The sequence below is a fragment of the Dryobates pubescens genome, chromosome 7 (assembly GCF_014839835.1).
Source record: "Dryobates pubescens isolate bDryPub1 chromosome 7, bDryPub1.pri, whole genome shotgun sequence".
Taxonomy (NCBI): Eukaryota; Metazoa; Chordata; class Aves; order Piciformes; family Picidae; genus Dryobates; species Dryobates pubescens.
The window spans coordinates 3,898,213-3,923,183 of record NC_071618.1 but is presented as its reverse complement, the minus strand read 5'-3'; positions in this window follow the sequence as shown (position 1 = coordinate 3,923,183).

Here is a 24,971-nt window from a genome sequence, read left to right as displayed (position 1 = left end):
ACACTGATTTGCTAGAGCAGACTATGGACTACCTGACATTTGGTCATCCTGTATTGCTTAATGTGCAAGGTAGTAGTTACTAATACAGTGGAGGTTTCTGGCTGAATTTCAGGACTGGCTTCAAGAACAGTGAGGTTGAAAATGCTTCTCTTTGATCACTGAAAAGGTATGGTGCTGTGCAAAGATCCATGTTCAAGAAGCGAGAGAATGGCTTAGGGCCATATTGGCAAGTGTGCAAGTTCTCCAGTATCTTCCTTTGCTTTTGCGTGCCACTACTTTACAAACTAGAATATCATTGAGGAATTAGTGGAAAATGAAGAGTGAAAAATTATGTATGTACTGTTAGTATACATACATACGTACATAGAATAAACCAGGTTGGAAGAGACCTCCAAGATCATCGTGTCCAACCCATCAACCAATCCAACCCACCTAAACAACTAACCCATGGCACCAAGCACCCCATCAAGTCTCCTCCTGAACACCTTCAATGATGGTGATTCTACCACCTCCCCAGGCAGCCCATTCCAATGGGCAATCACTCTCACTGTATAGGACTTTTTCCTAACATCCAATCTCAACCTCCCCTGGCGCAGCCTGAGACTGTGTCCTCTTGTTCTGGTACTGGCTGCCTGGGAGAAGAGACCATCATCCGCCTGTCTACAACCTCCCTTCAGATAGTTGTAGACAGCAATAAGGTCACCCCTGAGTCTCCTCCAGGCTAAGCAGCCCCAGCTCCCTCAGCCTCTCCTCATAGGGCTTTTGTTCCAAGCCCCTCACCAACTTTGTTGCCCTTCTCTGGACACGTTCCAGCAAGTCAACCTCCTTCCTAAACTGCGGGGCCCAGAACTGGACACAGTACTCGAGGTGCAGCCTAACCAGTGCAGTGTACAGGGGCAGAATGGCCTCCCTGCTCCTGCTGGCCACACTGTTCCCGATGCAGGCCAGGAGGCCATTGGCCCTCTTGGCTGCCTGGGCACACTGCAGGCTCATGTTCAGCCTACCATCAACCAGCACCCCCATGTCCCTCTCTGCCTGGCTGCTCTTCAGCCACTCTGACCCCAGCCTGTAGCTCTGCATGGGGTTGTTGTGGCCAATGTGCAGAACCCAGCACTTGGATGTGTTCAATCTCATGCTGTTGGACTCTGCCCATCTGTCCAGCCTGTTGAGGTCCCTCTGCAGAGCCTCTCTACCCTCCAGCAGATCTACTCCTGCCCCCAGCTTGGTGTTGTCTGCAAATTTACTGATGATGGACTCGATGCCCTCATCCAGATCATCAATAAAGATGTTAAAGAGCATGGGGCCCAGCCCATGTTGCCTTCCATGACCAATAAGAAATAAAAAGCAGAGATAGAAAGAGGAGTGAAACTAAACAAAAAGGTTTATTTAGAAGACAAATATTTCAGTTGGAAGCTAGTTTAAGATTTTAGAGAAAATCTTCAGTGAAAATGTTTCCCTTTCAAAAATGCAATCTGATGGCCCTCTTTTAGTGAAGAAAAGGTTACTTTTATAAAGTATTTTATATTGATCTTATCAGCATCTCTGTGATGAGATGACAAGAATTGAGCAAACATTTCTGAATTGTGAAGAAATTTGGCTTAAGTCCAATAATTTTGGGTCCAGGAGCAGCTGTCATGAAGAGTGAGGGAATTTTTCAGGAGAGCCAGTGGTTGCATGAAATACAGTAATAACAGTTATTCTACTGATAGAGACAATTTTTCAATATAAAAGAATGATTCAAAGTAAAAGGAAAAATATGTATACACAGAGAGTGAGAAAGAGGAACAGTCTAATATTGTCAGGCAGTTTGGGAAACATGGGAAATTAAATATGTATTTGGAGAGGGTATAATTGAATATTCTTCATTGTCTAGTGGATTCTGCAAAATGAAGGAGATTTTGTTTCCTTACAGAAGCATTTCCCTATACGCTGTTTTGTGCCAAAAGGAGAGAAAAATCACTTTGAACAACTCAAATTAAACCCAATAATCCTAAACCAAAGACTGCCCTGAAAATCAGAAGATGCCACACCAGCATTACTTTGACCCACACACTTTTTAGGAAACAAAGGGTGATTGGAGACTCATGCATTCTAGTCTACAGTTCTTGATTTTCTATTTGTGTAAGGTGGGAGGAGGAGTAACAAAATTTGGTCCTAAACACTGCCTTGAGAATTTGGTTTATCCAGACACAGTTCCATTCAGAATACAACCTTTGATTACTGCAGTATATAACAATAATGTGAGTATGTTCCCATGGGGCTTTTGGGTAAAGTCTGGAGAAAAAATGCTCGGGTGATCCATTGAATCAGAAGTGGGAATTAAATCAGACTTCTGGGCTATAGATGCTTGTTTACGTGTTGCTAGCTTCAATCTGTCCAAATTTTTATCATTCCCTCTATTCACAGCTTTCATAAACTTTTCTGTGAGGTTACTTGCCTGGGCAGTGAAAATAGGTAAAGGCTCATTCACATCAAATATAATATAGAGGAAGTACAGCAGATGAGAAACCCTGTTCTTGGAGAAAGAGCAAAATGGTCTAGGATATCTCACAAATTTATCCATCATGCTAAATGTCTTCTAGCATGAAGGAATCCTGTGGCATTTGTAATCGTAGGAATGCTAAATTTTATCACACTGGAAGTCCATTTGGTGCACTGTCCTGTGAACAGTGATCAAAGCCACAAACTTCAAAGGAAGGTGCAACGAAGTATGAACAAGATACTTACAGAAATATCCAGCTTTTGATTTTCTTTTTTTCTTATTCCAGACAACCAGTGCTTATGCTCTGTAGCCAAAGAATTTATGCCTCTTCTAGCTTTATTTTTTAAACTATCATTGTATACCTTTACTCCATGTACATTTTCCCCATTTCATTAGAATAAAATTCAGATTAAAAAACTTACTGCATGAATTTCTCTCCTTTTTGTCAATATTGTTACTAACTTTCCATGTTTGTATTTACCTGCCTCAGTGGATGCAGTAAACTTTCTGCCAGTCCAGTAGCATTCGAATGAATTTAGGGAGCAAGTTGCACCAATCTGTTCAAATAATTTTCTCCCTTTTTCTCCTTGTAATGTAAAAGCTTCAGACAGACTTTGCACACTGCAGAAGTATTCATTATTTGAACTCATATATGCGCTTCTCATGCAGGCAGATTTTAGCATATGAGCACCTTCTTAGGTGTATTTGCTGCGTTTATGTGCTAATTCCTTAATAACTGAGCAAGATGAAGACTCTGCTGGAAAAGGTAGTTTCTAGGATGGGATCATCAGTACCCTGAGATAGCTAGGAAGTACTTTGACCAACTTGACACAGTAATTCCTTGCCCTTCCCCAGCTATTCCAAGAATAATAAACTGTAGTGAATTTCTTCAAGGAGGAAAACAAACAAACTCTTCTTTGGGCACAAAAGCTGCACTGAAGGAAAATATTTCTTTGTTTGCACTGTAGTTGAGGATTAAAAAAACAAAAAAAGAAAAAGCTTTTCCTAACAAAGCCTTCAGGACAGCTTTCTGGATAGTTCTTCGACTGCAAGAATGCAAGTACTAAATGCACCTGGATTTCAAAATTGTTTTCCATTGCAGTTGTGTGGATGGCTTTTCCTGACATTTTTTTTTCTTACATGAGAATAAGACCAAATAGTGTCCTGAATTGTTCACCACTGGTACATTGAATTTTGGGAGCAGTTTATTGGGGGTTGCAAACTTTTTAAAAAGAGAAATCTGTAATCTGACAGTGATTACTGATTTTTCTGTGACCTATGATTTGGGCTTGGAAAAGAGCTGTATTCACCGCTTTGGGTTTAGCTGAGGTATCAAGTGTGAACAAGGGCACAAATCAAAAGCCATGGAAGAAGTAAAATTTTGAACTGGCGTGTATGCCATAAAAGTAATAACAAAGGGAACTGAAAAGCCACTGAAATTAAAGACTGTGATCCAGTTTAGGTCCACACATGGTAATGCATTATTGAGCAGTTACTTCTCAAAGTTAATCATTAAATGGACTCCTACACTCTTAAAAACTAACATAAGGAGTGCTTTTTGGACAGAGAAGCACACACAAAGGATATTTGAGCAAGAAGCATGTGAATCAACAAAATTACAGCTCTCTGTTCTTTTTAGTTCTATATTCCTTTACAACTAGGTTGTTTCATTATTAATTCCAGAGCATTAGCATGTATTGTGTTATTCTGTACAGCTTGTTGTACAGAAACAATTCAATAAATGAAAAGTCTGAACTCTAAGTATCATTATTATTATTTTTGTTCGGATTTGCTTTGTGGTGCAAGATTCTTTTGATTGCTTCAGACCTACAACAATCCCCTGTTGTTTATCATAAATAACAAGTTGGTTTATTTCTCTGGGCTTGCAAGTTTAATTTTCTTCTGTTGCTATAATTTCTATTCATTTTTAACATGAACACATTTTCCTACAGAAGTGGTAGGTACAGTACCTTGTGATTTGTTGGCTGTGAAAAGCATTCTGGTTTATGAGAAAAGGGTGGAAATCATTCCACCCCCTCACCAGAGTGAACTGAACTTTCTAAGGATGTATTTTTGTCCTTTTTTGAGAGGGGATAGGCAACGCCCTGAATCCTGTCTTGCCTACTTGCTAGGCATCTTTCTAGATTGAATTCAGAGACAACATAGTGGTGATGTCATTAACCTTATTTCCCTCAGAATTCTCATTATATCAACTTCATCAAGCACAGAAACAAATAATACATTTGTATGAAAAGCACTATTATAAGCAGCATAGCTGATCTTTATTTGGCCAGGATCACCAGTTTTTCAAATTCTTTGAAAACTGTACAGTGTTTCTTCTAGACTGGTCTTTTCTGTTATGAACAGGAATCATAGAATTGAATCATAGAATTATCTGGGTTGGAAGGGACTTCCAAAGGTCATCTAGTTCAACCCCCTCTGCAGTAAGCAGGGGTATCCTCAACTAGATCAGGATGCTTTGAGCCCTGTTGAGCCTCACTTTGAATATCTCCAAGCATGGTGCCCTAACCACCTCCCTGCACAATCTGTTCCAGTGTTCCACTACTCTCATGGTAAAAAACCTGTTCCCAACATCCAATCTAAATCTGCTCTTCTCCAATTTGAAATCATTATCCCTCATCCTATCACTACAGGCCTTTGTAAAGAGCCTTCACCATCCTTCTTGTGGGCTCCTTTCAGGTACTGGAAGGCTAATATTAGGTCTCCCTGGAGCCTCCTCTTCTCCAGGCTAGACAATGCCAGCTCCCTCAGCCTGTCCTTGTAGCAGAGGTGCTGCAACCCCCTGTTCATTTTCATGGCCCTTCTCTGGACCAGCTCCATCAGGTCCATATCCTTCCTATATTGAGGGCTCCAGATCTAGACACAGTACTCCAAGTAAGGTCTCACGAGAGCAGAGATAGAATTATGGACTTTGTGATAATAACTTATCTCATTTATATCTGTTTCTTTCCTAGTGAGATCTTGTCATATTTTCCATGCTGAAGGCTGAAAAACAAGACTGTCTGACACCAATACTGTAATTTTTAACAGTGGTCTTTTAACCACATTTTTCACAGTTAGAGCCCTTCAGAGCCCGTAGTTGGAGATTCACTGGTTTTATTAAAATGGACTTGCTGGATCATTGTGATCATCTGCCCACTTTGCCATTCTGCACTAACACAAGAGAGTACACATCATTTACTTCAATGAACTTCTAAACAGTTTTTCAGTGTCTCTCCTGCAATCTTTAATGAAGATGTGATCAGTTATTTTGGTCTTCCTTCAATTGAGTATAATGTGCCAAGTGATAGTATAAGATGACCAGACCTTGTCTCGCTGTCTAACTAGTAAATCTACATAATCAATTTATAGTGTTTTTCTAACTACAGTAAAATGAGGAACAGATAATAGCATGCTTCTGATAAGAGTCTATTGACATTTTAACTCATTAAGACCCATTTTGATCCTGCAGAATGTAAATCTTCTAGTGGCAGGGGAGCTGAAGGGTTACATCTGTCATTTCTTCTGGTTGGCAATCCCTCTTCCACAACCACAGTGACAGCCTCATCCGACAGGCAAGGGTTTCCCCTCTGGAGGGGCATATCCATCAAATAACTGAGCATTTCCTATTGAAGGCACAGAGTTTCTTCAGGAGCTCAAAGGACACACTCAGTGGTTCAGAAATCATAGCCAGCACCTCCACTGCATCTCTAAATCTTCTTTACCCTATTCATATTGTTGTTCTACTTTTATGTTTTGGAACATATGTCCTCTTTTCTTTTTTTCTCTACAAGAAAGATATGCTTTGGTCTTTGCAATATTATGAACATGCAACCAAGCGAGGAAACATACCAGGTCTTCTTGTGTACTCAACAACCCCGTTGTCTTGACCGTGTCCCTTTGAACCATGTATGAAGTTGGGGATTCTTCTTCCAGGAATTTCTTCAGCATTTCTGATCCATCAGTCTTCACTGGCATGCCTCTCAACAAACTCTGTCAAGCATCATTGCTGCTTCTAGAGCATAATCCATTCATGTCTGATTCCATATGCTCACTTTCTTAGTTTTCTATGGTCTTTCTCCTCTGACCTGTTTTAACACTGCAATATATCTTCATTTATGCTCTCTTGGATCCCTCAACACTCCCTCCATCTTGTGTGTGAAGATCCTTTGACTCTCCCTGGGCTTTTTCTTTCTTTTTGCACCCTTTAAAAACTACCTTTGGATAATTCTGTCTGCAAATAGAAGTGTAGTTATCAGCCTATTTTGGGCCATATTGATATCTGTTTTTGCCAAATCTCCCTTCTTTTGAAGCAAACCCCTCACCTTTACTGGTCAAAGTATCCTCATGGATGTCTAGCCTTGAGCTCAAGGTCAGCAGAGCTATTTCCAACCCCCCTGTCTGTTACTGCATATGTAGTGTTTATTTTCATTGGTAACTCACACCTGCTCCTGATCTTTCACATTCATGCTGTATCTAAATTTTGCTGACTCTCTGCAATGCGTGTCTAAGATGAATCTTTCTCTCTGTCTCCATCACTTACCTAAAACTCACCTTAACTTTTTTTTTCCTTCCAAGCACTGACAGCTGCTGCTCTTTCCTGACATCTGTTGAAAAGACAGCATCAATAACCATTTTCCAAGCTCATGGGATGGTTACCTCAAGTACCTATACTGTGTTTCCTTTTCCCATCACATTGAATGTTACGTTGCTTCTCTTATTGACTTAACTATATTTGATAGTGTTGTTACTATTAGAGTCTCTAGCAGATGTCCACCACCTACTGATTAAAGTTCAGATATTTTGTCTGTGATGTCCTCCTCCTTTGGGATATCATCTTCACCAACTATTCTAAAAGTCACCTCATGAACTTCTTTCAAATCTTTAAATATATCCATCTTTCAGTAATTCCTTGGGACCTAAGAAGAGCTCTGTCTTTCTTATGTAGATGTCTTCATCTGATCTAGTTTTTTTTCTACCCTAGTAGAAAAGAGTATGGTTTATTTTGTAACTTACCTGACTTATTTCAGGTGTCTGCTACAAGGTGAGATGAATCTCACTTTACAAGAAATTATTATTTCTTACTGACTACCAGAGGAACACATGAAAAACAGCACAGATGTAGATGATTTTGCAGCCATTCCAACTAAATGACCTACTTATCTAACAAAGGGTAGATATAGACTATGACTATAGGTATAATCTATACCTATACATAGTCTATACCTATAGACTCAAATGCTTAAGTGTCTGTAGTGTAGGTGTTTACACATGAGGCAGGGTCTAAGTTCTCATTATACCAAGGGATGTATAGTTAGGACAGTTGATGGAGCCTGAAGAGCAATTCAGCTGAACATATATCTACACCAGAATGAACTGAATCACGCTCTGACGTCTTCTAAATGTTTTTCATGGACTACAAATGAAGCTTGGACATCTAACTCACATAGAAACATCTGTATGGAGATTTAGATACTTTTGCCTTAAACTGAACCCTACCCTTGCTCTCTGAACTGGATGCAAATCCTTAAAGAAACAAACTTTGCTCTAAGAAAAACATCTTAAAACCTAATGCTAGTTAATGCAACTTCCCCTGTTGCACACAAAAGAAATGCTATTGCCACCTGCAGTTTCACAGGATATTTTATAAAAGATCCCCTCCCTTAAAACAAGGGACAACTTAATCCTTTTTTTCCTTGATCCCTCTGCTTACATCTGGCATGACCTCTTATATTTCCAAGGTGTAGATCCAGCTGTCTGACAACATAAAAAAGAAACATTTAGAGAGAAGCACATCAAATTCCACTGTCTTTTCCTTTGGACAAAGATTTGGACAAAGATTTAGACAAACCATATGTTTAAAACAACTTCTGAAGAGTGTGCAACCTTTTTTTCCTGCATCATAAGCAATAAAACCATAACTTCATATCCATTTTTTTCCCCAATGATGATGTGCAGTCATGAACTTGAAAACTGCAGTTCTTGAATTATGCATTCCTTTTGTGATTTTTTTTTTCCTTTCCCTTTTTCTTTAAGAAGGCCATTTCCACACACCCCTCCCCCCACCCCAACCCCATCCAGCTAGATTTCAAGGACCACCACTGACATAATTTTGATGAAAAAACAGTGGGTTATTTGGTCTCTGGACTTCTCTGCTTCAGTCTTTGGAAGAGTAGCTTTCAGGTCAGAAAACTCATCCTGTTTAAAGCATAAAGCTGTAACTTGGCGATGTAATCCCCACACCTTTGGTGGTGGTGAGAAGGAATTGGCTGTGGAGCAGGGAGTACCTGTGTGCCCATCAGTCAGTCCCCACTTCATCTGCACTAACAGTGTAGTTCTGGAGAGTCAAAAGGGAAGGAGTTTGAAAAGTTATCACATACCTTTACAATGGGTCTTTTGTAACTAAAAAATAATGGCTTATACACACCAGAGGATAGCAGGGATACTGTATGCTTTACTGCAGGTGGTGAGACTGCCTGTTGGAATGTTGCTGGTATTAGCAGCAGTCCAGTACCATATAAGTCCTCAGAAATGTGAGATTAAGAATAGACAAATAAAACAATTGGGTGGTGGGCTACAAATAGAGTGTGTATAGAGCTTGACTTTATCTGACATTATATATCCTTGCTCACAAGGCTGGAATAACATTTCAACTATATGTTATTGATGTTGCACAAAACTTCTGCTCCGGAACGTGTGCACATACTCTCCCTTTGCCCCCACCCCCATGCCTACAGCTGCATACGAAAGTGATACCATAGTTGTTCATATCTTACAACAGGCCATGCATAGAAGTCTGCATAGCAGAAAAAAATGTGTCCATATTGGTGGATAATTAGGACTAGCTTAATTTGAATATTTTCAATGTACTCTGAACTGTGGGATATCAGACATCATCTGCATTGTTTTGGGACTGTTCTGGCACCTATGAAATCAATGGGAAAATTCCTACTACATTACATGATTCCCATTCAAAGGAAGAGGATGTTGTATAGGCATTTTGCAAGAACACATGTATGTGCATTATACATTATAAAATGTCACTTAAACATTCTCTACTCCATCACTTGAAGCAATTTTCTTCACAGATCTGGAAAAATCCCCCCCCTTATAAACTAAAAAATAAAAAATTGATTTGAATTGTACTTTTCTAAAGGAAAAAAAAAAGAAAAGAAGTTAAAAAGTATCCCTTACAAGGGTGTACATGTGTATGTGCATGTGTTTGTCCATATTTTAACAGAACTTTATTTTTGTGCCCCCTTTCAACAGACTGTCCAGCATGGGATGAAAACATTGTCATACAGACACAAGACTAGAGGAAATTGCATCCAACTGGCCTGAGTCTTCTCATCTGTTACAGATTTAAGATCTTTAGGTCCACAACATTTTGAATTTCTCAAGACCTGAAAACCTGAGAGTAAGAACTGTGCACAGGAGAAAATCTCCTTTCATCACACTAGGATTATTTTTCTATCGCAGGTGCTTGAGACTGGGTTTTCTCTTAGTCTAATTGATAACCATCAGGCTCCTCCCCTTAACCTGCTGACTTCTGTGCGTTCCCTTCCCGGGTGACTACTGTTTCAGTGTTCTACCTCATTCACTTTTGGCTGACCTGGAGCTCCTGGGTTAAGCTTCCCTACTGGTATTCAACCTTGGACCCTATTATTGTTCTACTTGTCTGACCCCTGATACACTAAATTCAAACAAGGTGATCTGAAAAAAATCACTCATTTTTTTTTCTGTGAGGTTTCATGGCTTGTCTTTTTACTGCTCCTGGCTGATGTTCTTTTCTCCACTTCAGACCACCAAGTGCTCTGCTTTAGTTTGTCAATTTATAGTGCTGTCAGGGTTTCAAATGCTACAACCATTGTGTGGAATATACTCTTCTGACCTCTAAAGGAACTTTCTGTATTTCAATTGTTAACTCATTAGGGTTTGGAAGCTGTAAAGAGAATAGCCTTTTTCCCACAATTGCTTCCAATAAGCTGCTTGAAGAGTCATCACAATCAAGGATTAAGAGAAGTCCAGAGGATGCTGCTAAAAATTAGCTCCAGGTATTTTGTTTTCTTGCCCAAAGGAAACTATCAATCCCAAATTATAGTGATGGTCTTCTTCATCAGTTCATGGCCGTGATGCAAAAGAGAGGCATATTAATCATAGAATAGTAGAATTGTTTTGTTTGGAAAAGACCTCTAGGATCATCAAGTCCAACAATAAAGCTAGTAACAAAAAAATCTTCTGATTTGGATAATACAAGTTCTTTGCTAAAGTATGTCAAAAGGCAACAAAATATGTTCTTTTTTTTGGTGCACATGTCCATTGTCATTAGGTCTTGGGCCTTGAACTGAATTGTCTCAGTCACATTTTTCTAATAAATACTGCTTCAGCTCTTCCCCTTTCAAAATGTCTTGAGAAGGTAGAGGAAGAGGAATAGGGAAGTGAATGGAAAGTACCAGTATATTTTATCCTCTCTCTTGACAACAGGAGTGCAGTCATAAGCGTTTATTAAAAAACCCAAACACCTCCTTGTTTTCTTTCCTTCCCATTTTGGTGGATAAAGCATCTTTCTCACTGAGCAAATGTAGAGGTGCTTCTGCAATTTAGGAACAGAATCATATCATTGGCAAAAATTTCATACTTTTTTTTATGCTCTGAATTTTCAGATTAATGAGCAACATCTTATTTCTGAAGTTCTGTAACAAAGACTGAGCCACCAGCTTCTGACTGGTAAAAAGAGACTCTACCTCTGCCATGTCAAAAAATGCAGCATAGTTTAGAATATAGCGGTTCTAAACATGCAACAGCTAGTTATGTGTGGACAATTTTTTTTTTCAACAAAATGATTTGAATGATTTTTCTGTCTTTTCTCCAGCATCACAGGTGTTTAGCTCTACCCTAGGCTTTTACATCAACAGAAAAAATTAACTTTTTGGACCTCATGGAAACCACGTTAGGCCTTTAACAAAATAGAATACATAGAATAAACCAGGTTGGAAGAGACCTTCAAGATCATCGCGTCCAACCCATCAACCAATCCAGCACCACCCAAACAACTAACCCATGGCACCAAGCACCCCATCAAGTCTTCTCCTGAAAACCTCCAGTGATGGCGACTCCACCACCTCCCCAGGCAGCCCATTCCAATGGGCAATCACTCTCTCTGTATAGAACTTTTCCCTAACATCTAGCCTGAACCTCCCCTGACGCAGCCTGAGACTGTGTCCTCTTGTTCTGGTACTGGCCGCCTGGGAGAAGAGACCAACATCCGTCTGTCTACAACCTCCCTTCAGGTAGTTGTAGACAGCAATAAGGTCACCCCTGAGTCTCCTCTTCTCCAGACTAAGCAACCCCAGCTCCCTCAGCCTCTCCTTGTAGGGCTTGTGCTCCAAACCCCTCACCAACTTTGTTGCCCTTCTCTGGACACAGTACTCAAGGTGCAGCCTAACCAGTGTAGTGTACAGGGGCAGAATGACCTCCCTGCTCCTGCTGGCCACACTGTTCCTGATGCAGGCCAGGATGCCATTGGCCCTCTTAGCTGCCTAGACACACTGCAGGCTCATGTTCAGTCTACCATTGACCAGTACCCCCAGGTCCCTCTCTGCCTGGCCGCTCTCCAGCCACTCTGACCCCAGCCTGTAGCTCTGCATGGGGTTGTTGTGGCCAATGTGCAGAACCCAGCACTTGGATGTGTTCAATCTCATGCCATTGGACTCTGCCCATCTGTCCAGCCTGTTGAGGACCCTCTGCAGAGCCTCTCAACCCTCCAGCAGATCAACTCCTGCCCCCAGCTTGTTGTCGTCAGCAAATTTACTGATGATGGACTCAATGTCCTCGTCCAGATCATCAATAAAGATGTTAAAGAGCATGGGGCCCAGCCCATATTGAGAGAGTACTTGGTACAGTGTTCTCCCGGATAGGATGAATTGTAGCTGCCGGGTTTTCAGGTAGCATAAAATACCAGAATACACCCTTCATTTTTGTGTCACAGAATCATAATAACAGCTTGAATTCTTGTAGGTCTCATCACCAAGGGCTTCAGAGCATTTTGCAAATGCTAATTTAAGCGTCACAGTTTCCTGAAGGACAAGGATGACTTGGATGGCTCTCTAGCATGATACAGGAATTGCATTTTTCCTCTCAGTCCTATAATGCCCTTTTTACAGATGGGTAAATTGAGGCACAGGCTGGCAATTGTCTTTTCCAAAGCCACACAAGGAGTCACTACAAGCAATGTAATTAGTATCTGATACCTATTCTTCAGCTCTCTAAATGACTTGCTAATTCCTCCAACGTGCTTGATGATTTAATATTTAAGAGTTTTGTTCAGTGTAAATCCACTTGCTTCAAAAGACTCGCTTTTAAATTGTGTGTATAAACAAAATTTGTATAAGGTTTAAATAATTAAAACACCAGAACCTTGTGACTATTTTAACAGAATTAAAATGATAGTACAAAGTGGAAAAAGTACAGTCACTGTGGAGCTGATATTGCCTAAAAACAACGGATACATTTGATTGCCTATGTCAAACACCATTAGACTTTTTACTCTAATAAAACAGTAAAGCCAGTGCAATACAGCAGCTTAAATCAATTCCCCTAGAATGATATTACAGCTGCCAGATCTTCCAAAGTTGTAGAGTGTTTATTTTCTGAAGAGGTAAGAAGCTCTCAAACCTTACTGTTCGTTTAAAAAACATATATATTTGCATGGATGATAAAATGATATCAGAAAGTAATTTGTGTTACTGTTTGTACAAGCAATTGCAAAACAAGCCAAACTAAACGAAAACAAAAAAGCTGGCTGATTGTGTTTCTTCTGCATCATTGTTTTTAACAGATGGTTTACTATTACAACTGCATTTACTTCAACAAGCTTTTATAACCTTGGAAGTTTTGTTTGTTTATTTGTGCACTGTTTTGCCTGAACTGGTGGTGTACCATTTGTATTTCAAAAGTTTGTGTGGGATACTTTGTGAGTGGTTTGGATCTTGGTTAAATTCCGGTCTCTTACGACGTTGGGATAGTAAATCTGTGCTTGATCTGGACCCAAACATATTTTGATTGTAAATAGAAAGTCTTCTTTTTATAAGGATGTTCACTTCACAGCTTGAGCAGTGTAATTTTTATACAGGTCTCAGCAATCAATAAAAAAGCCACAGGAGGAATGATTTATCTTGTTGGTTACAGAGACTGTCACCAAGAGAAATTGTAAAAGATCAATTTACACAACCTGGTGTGAGAACGTTATTGATATAACACGGCTGATCAGTTTCTGGTAGTCTATGGGCCAATGACTAAGAGAGAGCCCTGCCCTAGGATAGGGCCAGGCACCAAGATCTTAATAGACTCACTGGTCCATAAAATGGACATGAAGCCAATGAAAGGCGAGATTCTATGCGCTCATGGTACACTGACTGGCCTGCAGGAAAATGGATTGGCTCAGCTCCGATTAGTTAGTTAAGCAGTGTCATGCATCCTCCTTTTTTTATTTTTTTTTTGTTGTTGTTGTGTATTTTTCTTTCCTTCCCCCCCTCCCACTGTGAGAACTGTTCACTTGGAGGCTCACTGCCTTAATTACAAAGGGCCCTTTTAACTACAGGTCACAGGAGTTGGCTCACTTGACAGGAAATGAGGAAACAAGCTACTTTCCTGGAAGAAAAAAAAAAAAAAAAATCAAACTTCCACTCCTCAAATTAGTTAAATGAAGCTTATCAGCACTTGTTAGTTGATCCTTTGACAGTCTGTTAATTGCAGCTGGTACATTAAGTTATGTTATAACCAGCAGGACATATGATTAAAAAAAGTAGATCTACGGATATGCCACATGGCATGTGTCGGTGGAAAAAATAAAGTAAGAACGGTGTTGATCTTTGCTGTAAATACAACACAAAAGATATTTACGGGATATTTTCCTTTTTATTCTGTAAAATTAAATTGTATTCTAACTGAATTGGCTTATTTGGATCAGAAAAGATCTCTGTACAATGAGATTAGAAAGATTCTTATTGTGTCGTCTTAATAAAAGGCAACATTGACTACTATGTAAATATAAGCAGACTGTACCTATGGGTGTTATACATGCAGCTTTTAACATAATTTTCATGACACAGACTCTCCATTATACTCTTTTATTTACAGACAATAATTTCTCACTGTTATTACTGGAGGGAAAGAAAAGAACATTAACAGCATTAAGAAACCCTGCGGCAGCGGTTTCTTCTTTGTAGGATGTGGCTCTACTGTACGACTGCTAGCAAAATAAAGGATCCAAAGGCACATCAAGGGGAAAAAACTGTTTTCATGTGTTTAACCTGTTAATTATAGTAATCTACACTACAGTGTAAGCATTGTAACCTGGAATGGGAAACGGGTGTTTGAAAGAATGAGCTGACTAAGACAAAAATGATTAAATCCACACTTTGAATGGATGATTTTTGTATGTAATTTGAGCTACACATTCTTAAGTTGTTTCATTTTCACATTTCCATACTCATCGGCACATATCAAAGTGAAAGACTAGCTGAAATGAATGTTTTCTTACCTTCATCTGCTGGAGTATTTTATATATTTCTCAAAGACTGAAATATGTGTTCTTCTGGGCCTATACTACATGTTTTAAGACATGCTAGATACTTAACATGAAGTCACATTTTGAAATTCTAGGCATTCCACCAATATTGCTTCTTTTCTGTCTACAAAAGAACATATACAAATGCAATGTTACTTTCATGCATTTCAATATTTCAAGTCCCTATTAATTAGCATTGCCTTTCAGTGTGACAGAACTAGCCTCTCACTATGTACCTGATACTTCTTGAGCACAGGTAAATTTCTCACACTTCCTCCAGGTCTGAAAGTCAAATTCCTTGTTCTGACAATGGATGGAATGTGGGTGCTGTCCCTCTGCATGTGCCTTCCTACGCATGACCAGAGCAAAGAAATGGAGCTTTTGAGTACTGTGGAAAGAGATGGGTGGTGGAAGAGGGTGGATGATGACAGCTAGAAAGAGCTGAGCTCAGGGAGGAAGAAGGGTGGGAGGAAACTTGCTCTTAGTATGTTCTCCACATGCTGAAATCACTGAAATGATTTGATACTATGCTACGCTCGTGTGCTAGTAAGCCCTCAAGCACAATAGCTGCTGAAGTGAGAGTTCAGTTCAGTCCAGTCCAGCTATGGAGCTAGCTCCTTTCTGCCCCCTTAAAAAGAGAAGCTCCCAGTTCTGGGGATAAATGATGAGGTACAAGGATGGCCCCAGTGTCTGTTGCCCTTTTCCAGACCACCCAACTTACTCACCCATGATCAGGTTCCAAGCCAAATTTGGTTACAAATAGATGTTTATGCCATATTTTCGAGTGGGGGGTGGGCAGAGTAAGAGTCGATTTTTCTCTGCAGCTGCCAAGCCATTCATTCACTGCCTCAGGCATTAAGTCATCTTTAGACAGCCATGCTCCTCCCTTGCCCTTCTCATAATGAACTTGGCCTCTTCCATACACTCAAACAAATGTGGTTCCATGTGTCTGACACACAGATGTTACCTGTGCAAAGCAAGCCTGGGCATGCTGCTGCAGAGATGTCTCCAGTAGAGTGGTCATTTCACTTTCTGCTTTTGATTATTTTCTTATTTCCCTTGTCTGCTTTCAGGACTGCTGCTAAATGTATGCCATGGTCCTTGACTCTGAATCAGACATTTCCAGTAACTATCCTCCAAATTACAGAAAAACATACTGAGGAAGCTCCTCACCAAGATTTTCCCATTGTAGGGAGAGCTGGTAACAACAGCCTGTATTCAGGTAGTTAAAGCCTTTCTATTATAGAAAATCCCTGTGACCTTTTATTTTGAGAATCTCTCACATTTCTGTTGTTTGTAGAAGGTGTTTGATATTCAGCAGAGGAAATCTCCTTGGGCCATAGAAGTGTCTTCTCTTTGTCCCATGAAATTCCATTTTGGATGCAAAGTGCCAAAAATTGCCATTACTATTTTCATATTTTTATGTCTTAGGAAAACACTTGTAGGCTCCAAGCTGCAGGCCAGGCTTGTGGAAAAGTAGCTGAAGAAAAGTCTGTGGTTTTACATTATGAAGAAATCTCAAGTGAGAAGACTCCCTCCCAAACCATACCTGAAAATCCTTGTCTGAAGGGTTAGAAGTAAGGTGAGACAGACCTGGCTGCTTCCTGACAACTTGTAGATTCAAGGTGTTTTCCTTGTTCACACACACACACACACACACACAAACACACACACACTTTTCCTCAACTAATGGGCAGCTGTACAGTTAAAATTCTTGATAACACCAGTAATAGCATCCTGTATTGCTTGCAATACAGAAGGTTCATGATTCACGTGTAATTTACAATGCTGTAAATAAGGGTTGTTAGAATAATTTACTGAATAGCTAGCTTTAATTTAACTTTCCTAAGGCTACAATAGCTGCTGTTTGAGAGTTAAGAAATACCTCTGAACCCTAATTGATTTCCTTTTATATGAACATACTGTGGTGCAAATGTGTGATACATGGGATCATACTGCATTTTTCAAGTGACCTTGTCTACATCAGTATTCAGGTGAAAGTACTTGGAGGGTAAGCACCTATGACTGAAATGCAGATATTTTAGGCTTGATTTTACAGTCTAAGTGATTATTTTCATCTAGTAGATTTTGAAGCTGAAGTCTCATATATTCTTATAGTCAGAAATAACCTGTGCTATCAACTAAAGTCCATCTTAGTTAATCTATACAATTATGTGGCTAAAAAGTTGTATGATTTAAGGACATACCAATAACTGCATCATTAGTGTGATTTATGAATTCAGATATGGGAGATGTCATACACTCTTAATATTTTACCTCTTATGCAGAGAGATCCTGTTCAGGACTTTACAGAAGAGTTTTGCCCTGGAGCAAAAAGCTAGAACATTTAAGCATAGACCTATACTGCCCACTGTGGTCAGGTATCGGTTTTATCCAGGACTCAAAACCATCAGGTTCTGGAGAGGATTACATGCATGTATCAAGAGGAACACATTCAGCTTAAGCTTTTCATAGCTAGAGTTGGGTGAAAAATAAATTTCTAGTTTAGAGTAACTTCAGAATTTAGTTTTATATCAATTTCAGAATTTCTCATGGCATAGGAATTCTGGGATTTTTTGAACCCTCACAGGGCCTTCAGAAATGAAATACACTCTTAGAAATTTGGCAGCTCATAAGTAAAGTTGACATGATTCTTGCTAGCTCCATGTCAGCTCACTTCAGAGTAGCAGCAGTTCAAAGAATTGTGCACATATCTTGAGATATTTTTAGCCTAATGTAGAAAGCTTTACCTATGCAGTACATAGGTCCTTATATCTATATTTGAACAAACAGACTAGTTTCTGCGATCCTTTATTATGGTAGCTTTCTAGGGAGATTACTGGTAGTACAAAAATGTGAACCGAGTTTCTAATGACCAAATGCATTTATAAAAGATTTCCAACTGAGATGGTCTTCTGCAGCATGAGGAAGCACTGAGCACTGTGCCAAGCCTTACAGGAACATGCCCCCTCCTACTTGCTATTTGTTCCCAGAAGGGGAAGGGCTAAGAAAGTGCTGCAAAGCTCCAGCCACATTGTCACTTGTCAGCATGTGTCAGTACTGTGTTAAATGGATAAACTGAAGCTCTGATGATTACCCCACCTCTTAGTGCCAATTAAAAAGACATAAAACCAGAGATACTGGCATCAGGGCAGAGACTCAGAAGCCACACCGTTTGGAGGATCACTCATCCTCTCTGTGGATATAAGCACGGCAGAAATCAATTTTACTAATTGCAGTGGAAACCATAAGATCTATATCACCACTCTTTTGGAAATGTAAGTAATGAGACCAGCTGAAATGAAGACATTACCAACTTATTCATAGCATACATGTGAATAAAAATGCCTTAGGTTGAATTTAGGACAGTCATCAGTAGCTATTGTTCAAACCATTGGGTCTCTTTTGTTCTTTAAACAATTCCTTTTGCTCTAGCAAACACAGTTGCCAAAGCGAATTCACACTCTGATGTTGCATGTGCCCCCCACATTTCTCTGCTATTTCTGTTGTATAGTATTGCTAGTGAATTTGGGATTTACCTGACTAAAGGAAAACTTGATTTAGGTGTTTACATTACGACAAAATGCATTTTGCCCTTCTTACAGCTGTGAGATAAAGTTAATGAGGTGTAGAAGGCTTCATTTACGTTACCTCAGAACCAGAGCTGTAGTGTCCATGTGGTGTTAGTTTCACCACTAATATGAACAACCAGGATGGCAATGGTATATGGGCTTGGTGCTGGTGATGTAACTCCTGGCAACAGTGTTCTGCTACTCATGAAGATATGTTATGCCATTTTTGTCCCTGCGTTTCCTTGCTTCCAACCGATGCATATGTTTTGAATATAATGGGTTTAAGTACCTTTTGTTCAGAGATTTTGACACTAACATTCATGCCTTTTTGATCAAAATGTTCTAACCCAGAAAATATAGGCTTTTTGGATTGATTGGTTGGTTTGGGGCTGGTTTTAACCTTGCTAAGTTCATTTGTCTTCGGAAAGAGTCTTTTCCCATCACACTTGGCCATACATAGCCAGAGTTTACAAGGTGCATTAAAACTGAAATATCAAAGAGAGCTGTTATAATGACACACTTGTGAAATGTGTGCAACTACCTCTTATTAACTCATCTGGAATCCTATGATGAGCAAACTGTTATTTTCAATGCGTTATTACATTGTTGCATCAATGAGCCCTTCAACAGTTCAGTTTAAAACATACTCAAGAAATACTTGTTACAAGAGGTAATCCTTCCCATTTGATACAAATAACATTCGGTGATTCTGTGAAATCTATTCCAACATTAGGCTGACATGATCGTGGATCTCAGGAGGTTTTAGTGCTTTGTTTCTATTTGCTTTACAGTATTTACTGCTGATTTTGCTGTTGGGTGTTTTATTTTTGATAAGACATACTGGAGTCTGTTTTCTAATTATGTAGAGAAGCACTGGGGATAATGCTACCATCTCTGATTTCTTCCTCAAGCTGCAGTGACAGAGAGGTGCTCTTCACACAGTGTCAAAGTGAAGTGATTATTTGTTATTATGAAGTTACAACATTTTTATCCTCTGGATAATTTTACCTCTTCTAGTGGCTATTCAGCCACCTGGGTAGACACATTTTATCACTGAAAAGTAGTTTTATTTTGTGTTTTTCATTTGCAATGAATAATATTTATGTGGAAAATGGTCAGCAGTATTCTGGAGCTATTGTTTTGCTGTGCAATTCTTTTGTTACTCAATAGAAAGGTGCTCTGGAAAAATCTGTCTTGCAGAATCAAGCAGGTCTTAACAATATCACTTAATTTCCTTTCAATTTCACGCCCTCCCCTCCCCCCCCTTTAAAAAAAGGATTCTGTAAAAGGGTTTCCAATGGCCAAACACTGCCTGTTGGAACTTGACTGGCTTTTGCTCCATTTTTTCCCCCCAACAGAGCATGTTTTCTCGTGGGTTAGTTGTTTGGGTGGTGTTTGATTGGTTGATGGGTTGGACGCGGTGATCTTGAAGGTCTCTTCCAACCGGGTTTATTCTATGTATTCTATGTATTCTGTGGCTTGGGAGTTTTTGCTTTTGGGCAATCAGTTTGTAGAAGTTTTTACTAATAGTTTAGCTCTATGTAAACTTATAAATATTTCCGTATTGCTTATGTGGTGATTTTCCTTCTAGCCAGTCATTCAGGGTAACTGTAATGATTAGGCTTTGCATATGCTAGCTCCTTTCTCTGTAACCAGTGTAGGCAATCAATTGTTTTGGCCAGAAAGAGGCTATATTTCAGTGTGTCAGTTGACAAAAAGCATGAAGAGGCATCTAGCAGGTGAATATGTACTAGTGGATATGCATAGAAAGATACTGCTAGCAATTGTTAGGAATGACGAATTAGCCAGAAGTAGTTTGTGTAATACAGTAGGTGGGAAAAATCAGCCTACTGAAGTATGGAAAAAGCAGTGGAAGAGAATCAGCCAGCAGTTGTCTATGTGCTGGAGGTTATGATAAGGCAAGTGGAAGAGAAAGAATGGGGGAAGAACTAAAAAGAGAAGAAAAAAGGAAGGTGTGTGGATGAAGAAAAGGAAAAAAACCAACCAAACCAACCCAAAAACAAGCAAGGAATGAGAAAGAGCAGAAGCAAAGATACTACATGAACTGTAGCATTGGGCCATAGTCAAAAGGCCACAATAAGGTGGTCAGCTACATTTCTATGAGATTGAGTGCAACTGGATGAAAGGTGCACGGCAAAGTGCACTGTTAGATGGCTCTGGCTAGTGTATTTAAACAATGAAAGCATGCCTTTATATCAAAATTCCTGCAGAAGGAAAACACCATGAAATACTTCAGGCTGCCACAATTTCAAGCAGTGGCAGCTCCTCACTCATTTCCTATGTGAACACTGAGTACACAGTAACTATAAAGAAGCCCAGTTCACTCATCCAAGTGAACAAATGACCATGAAGATGTGTGCTGTGTTTATTTGGAAGGCTGGAACAGAGTGGCTGTAAAATCAGAGCCTAGCTTCCTGCATGTCATCTTTCTTGTCCAAGAAGGCAATCCTTTCACGATGTAAATTACCAAGAGTTGGCCTCCCCCTGTGGGCGCTAATAGGGTGTAGGTGCAACTGTTTGAAGAGCGGCTCTAGCATAATGAAATAATGCAGGTGTTTGAATTGCTAAAGTACCCACAGAGGAACTGCACCTGCCAAGAATAGGCAGAGGTACATGAACACATAATTTGTGGCTGCATGAATGGATACTGGGTAGAGCTCCTTTTAATAATTTACCACTGAGTCTATGCAACAAAGTGTCTTATACTGGGAGTAGCAACCAAGCATGAAACAGCAGAAAGAAATAACTGCCTGCTCAAGAAAGGCTAGCTGACTAGGAAGAAAACTTTGCTTCTTCCAGTTTGTTGCTGTGCTCTCTTCGTAGACTGTCTGTAAGGGAGATTGTTGGGCAGTTGCCCAGTTTTAAAAAAAATCAATTAATCTGTAATTTCAAGAATGCCAAAGTGAGATTCACTATGAAATTCAGGATCAGGAACTCAGCTTGCCAGAGCCATTTACCACCACAGTATCTCTTGGTGCTCACCAGTATGTCCTAGGGAATCATACTCTGGCCTGACAACAGAGAGAAACTGAGTTGTTGTGGAGACTCTAAGAAAATGCACAGATGTTGTCCTCTAGGGTATTTGTTCTCACTCAGCCCAGGCTCTCAGTGAAAGAAGCTTCTTTTTATTGAATGATGGTCATTCAGTAATTTATATGAAGTGAATCTGTTAGTCTCGGATGTATGTGCAGAGGTGGATGTACACCACAAAGACTGCAGGTGTTACTTCTCAGAGGTAACTTCTGAAGGAAAGTGCAACATCGTTAACCTCCCCAAACATGAGGTTCAAGGGGCAACACGTTCTGCCTTGTTACCTGGGAGTATTTGCTTTATGCATAAATGGCTGCTTAAATATTTGACTATGGAGTGTTATACTGTCTTTTTTGTTTTCATAAGCATTAAATATGTTTCTTCTCCCTGTCCCCTGTTAATTTTCCTCTTGTGAAACAGCAGTGTGGTGAGGTTAGGTACGTTTTGGCAATCCTGGTAGAATCAGTGCCTTTATTCATAAGCTGTAATTACTGTCCCAGGGAAATGAGACTGACATTTGTGCACATAAAGATCTTCTAATTGCAAATGAAGCAAGTTTAAGAAATGCAGTTAAAAAAAATATATATAGTGGGGGCTTGGTTTTGTTTTGATTTAATTCTTCTCATAGCTTTGAAAGCAGTAGAATGAGATGACTCCATCTGAAACCAAAAATTGAATAATGATACTTCCGTCTCAAAAAGAAATCTTGTGTTAATAAGGAACACCGGTAGTGGTGTTAGAAAGGCCAAAATATTCTAACCTCCATGGTTGAAAAAATAAATAAATTAAAACAACAAAAGAATTTGAAGGGTTTATTTTTATTTTATTTTATTTTATTTTATTTTTTAAGAAAGAAAAGAGAAGAAGGAGCAGGAGAAGAAGGGGGAAAAACAAAAGAAAAGCTGTCTTTCAGTTCCAATAGTTCTTTAAAATCTCTGAAGTTTTCTTATGTGTTATGAAAAGCTACAAATTTATCTTTTGCCATTTTCCCAAGGGAAGCTGACCCAAATCCACCAGCAGCAGTTGAAAAGGTTTTTCCAAGCTTTATCAAATGGCCCCAACAGGGACCAGCTTAAAATTAAAAGCTTCCCCTACCAGAGGGAATATATGTGACTTTAATAACTGAAATGTGTTTTTACTTTCTATTACAGGGGTCAAAAGGTTTCTAAACAAACCAAATTTATCAATTATTTAGTGCTGATTTCTTCTGAAGTGGTATTTCTAAGATATTATTTGGTGGATAAATTCAATGTTCTAAGGCCAGCAGCAGCATTTTATTCATAACAAATTTCTTCTAAACTGAATTTGCTGGGGCAACTTAATTTCCACTATCGTGTTTGCACTGTAGAAATATCAACTGAAGTGTTATAGGGCCTAACTAGTGGGCTTTTCAAAAAGAAATTCCATATAAGCATGCTTATTCAGCACCACCCTGCTTGCCATTTATTGCTTAAGAAATGAACTGGTACATTGTGTCTGCAGTAGAATTTCTTTAGCTGCTGAAATATCCTTAAAATCCACGAGACACCTTTAAAGTCAGGAAACAATATCTTAAACTACATTGTCACCCTTGCAGCAAAAGAAAATAAAATAACTGTCAGAAGTTTTGTTAAAGATATTTTAAAATGAAAAAGCCATGCACACATGAGCATAGGCACACACATTTTCTTAGCTGTCTCTGAAAAATGAACACTGTATTTGGGTTGTTGCGGAAGGGAATTAACAGTAAATTTAGAAAGAGACCATTCTTAATACCTAATAGGGTCCACTGACCATGTAAATACTCTGTTTGTTATACATTAGCTAAACATACATTGGGTTTCTGCCTAAAGCCTGCCATTTGGTGCAGGCTGAAGACGTTAGGGAACAGTTCATAAATTCATGTGGAGCCCTGTTAAATGAGACCAACCATCCAAGAGCTGACATTTTGCCATCTTTAAAACAGCTGCCTCTCTTACAGTAAAACTTCAGGTTTATTTATGCAAGCAAATATGAAGTAGTAATAAAATCAAGGTGTTTTGGAGGTGTTTCTTTTCTTCTTTTTTTTTTTAAGAATATGACTATCAATAAACAAAAATGCCTTGGATAGGTTTGCCTTATTTATACTAAAAAAATTTTTTTCTTCCTGAAAACTCATGTTAAGGAAGAGTGAAAGCACCATTTTGCGACCTCTGAAAAGGGTCCCTTTTTCTTAGCCATACACACTTTCAGAAATATGAATTATTACTACAAAGGAAGAACAAACAGGTGAAAGCTCTTCCTCTGTCTTCTGCCTCTCTTTGTCCTTGGGGCATAAGAATTCTACTCAAACATAAAAGATTGGCAAAAAAGGATCAAAGTGAGCCAATTTTGATCGAGGCCTGGTTAATAAGGTGATGAGGAGCTTTTCACCTCCAGGGGACTGACTCTGCTGCTGTTTCATCTCTGGCTCAGATTATTACTGAAGTTTTCAGATGGTTTGAGGAGTTAGTTTGTCAGATTAGGGATTGAGATTTGGTGTGGGGATTCTGTGCCCTGAAAAGGCCAGATTTAAACTTGAATAGAGTGATACGTTGTAATGGAGCGTGCTCCAAAGTGATTCAGGGTGATAGTAAGCTAATGAAATGGGTAATGGGAGCTCTGGGACATGGTCAGGCAGGAATTGGAAAGGTTTTAACTCTGCCCCCAGTTAGCCACATATCTGTGTGACCTTACTCTCCACAAGGTTAGAAGACAGTTGAAATAGCAGTTCATTTTTGACCCATTTTTGACAGTGATTGAAAGTCATACTATGGTGGTGATTCAGTGGCTGAGTTGGTGGGCACCAAAATCACTGTGCTTCTACCTTTCATGACTGCCAGATTTGTTTGAAAACCTTGTTCTGCATTAGCTTAGCTTTGCTGGGGTCTGTGCCACCAGAGAAACCAAAGAAGGAAACAACAGGTATGGCTATGAAAATTTAAACGCAATAATGAGGGAAGCCTGGCAGATTAGTATAAACCTGAGGTCACTGGAAGGAGCATTGAAGGCTCTGGATGGTGGTATAACTTCAGGTCATCTCCTGTATGCTTCAAACTCCCTTCTGGAGCATAGCGGGAGTGGAGTAATTTGCATTTTTTCCTTCAGGGTCATGAGTGCCTCAGGCAACTTCAACGTCAGGATGAAATAAAGCATTAAACTCTGCTGTGAGGAGGTCTAGGAAATATGGAGGCTTTTTGAGAAGGGAAGATTTGTAGTAATTTCCTTACACCATTTCTAAAAACCTAGGTACTAACCTAGTCTTGCAACGTATGGTAAAGCTAGGTGAGATCTGAAAAGC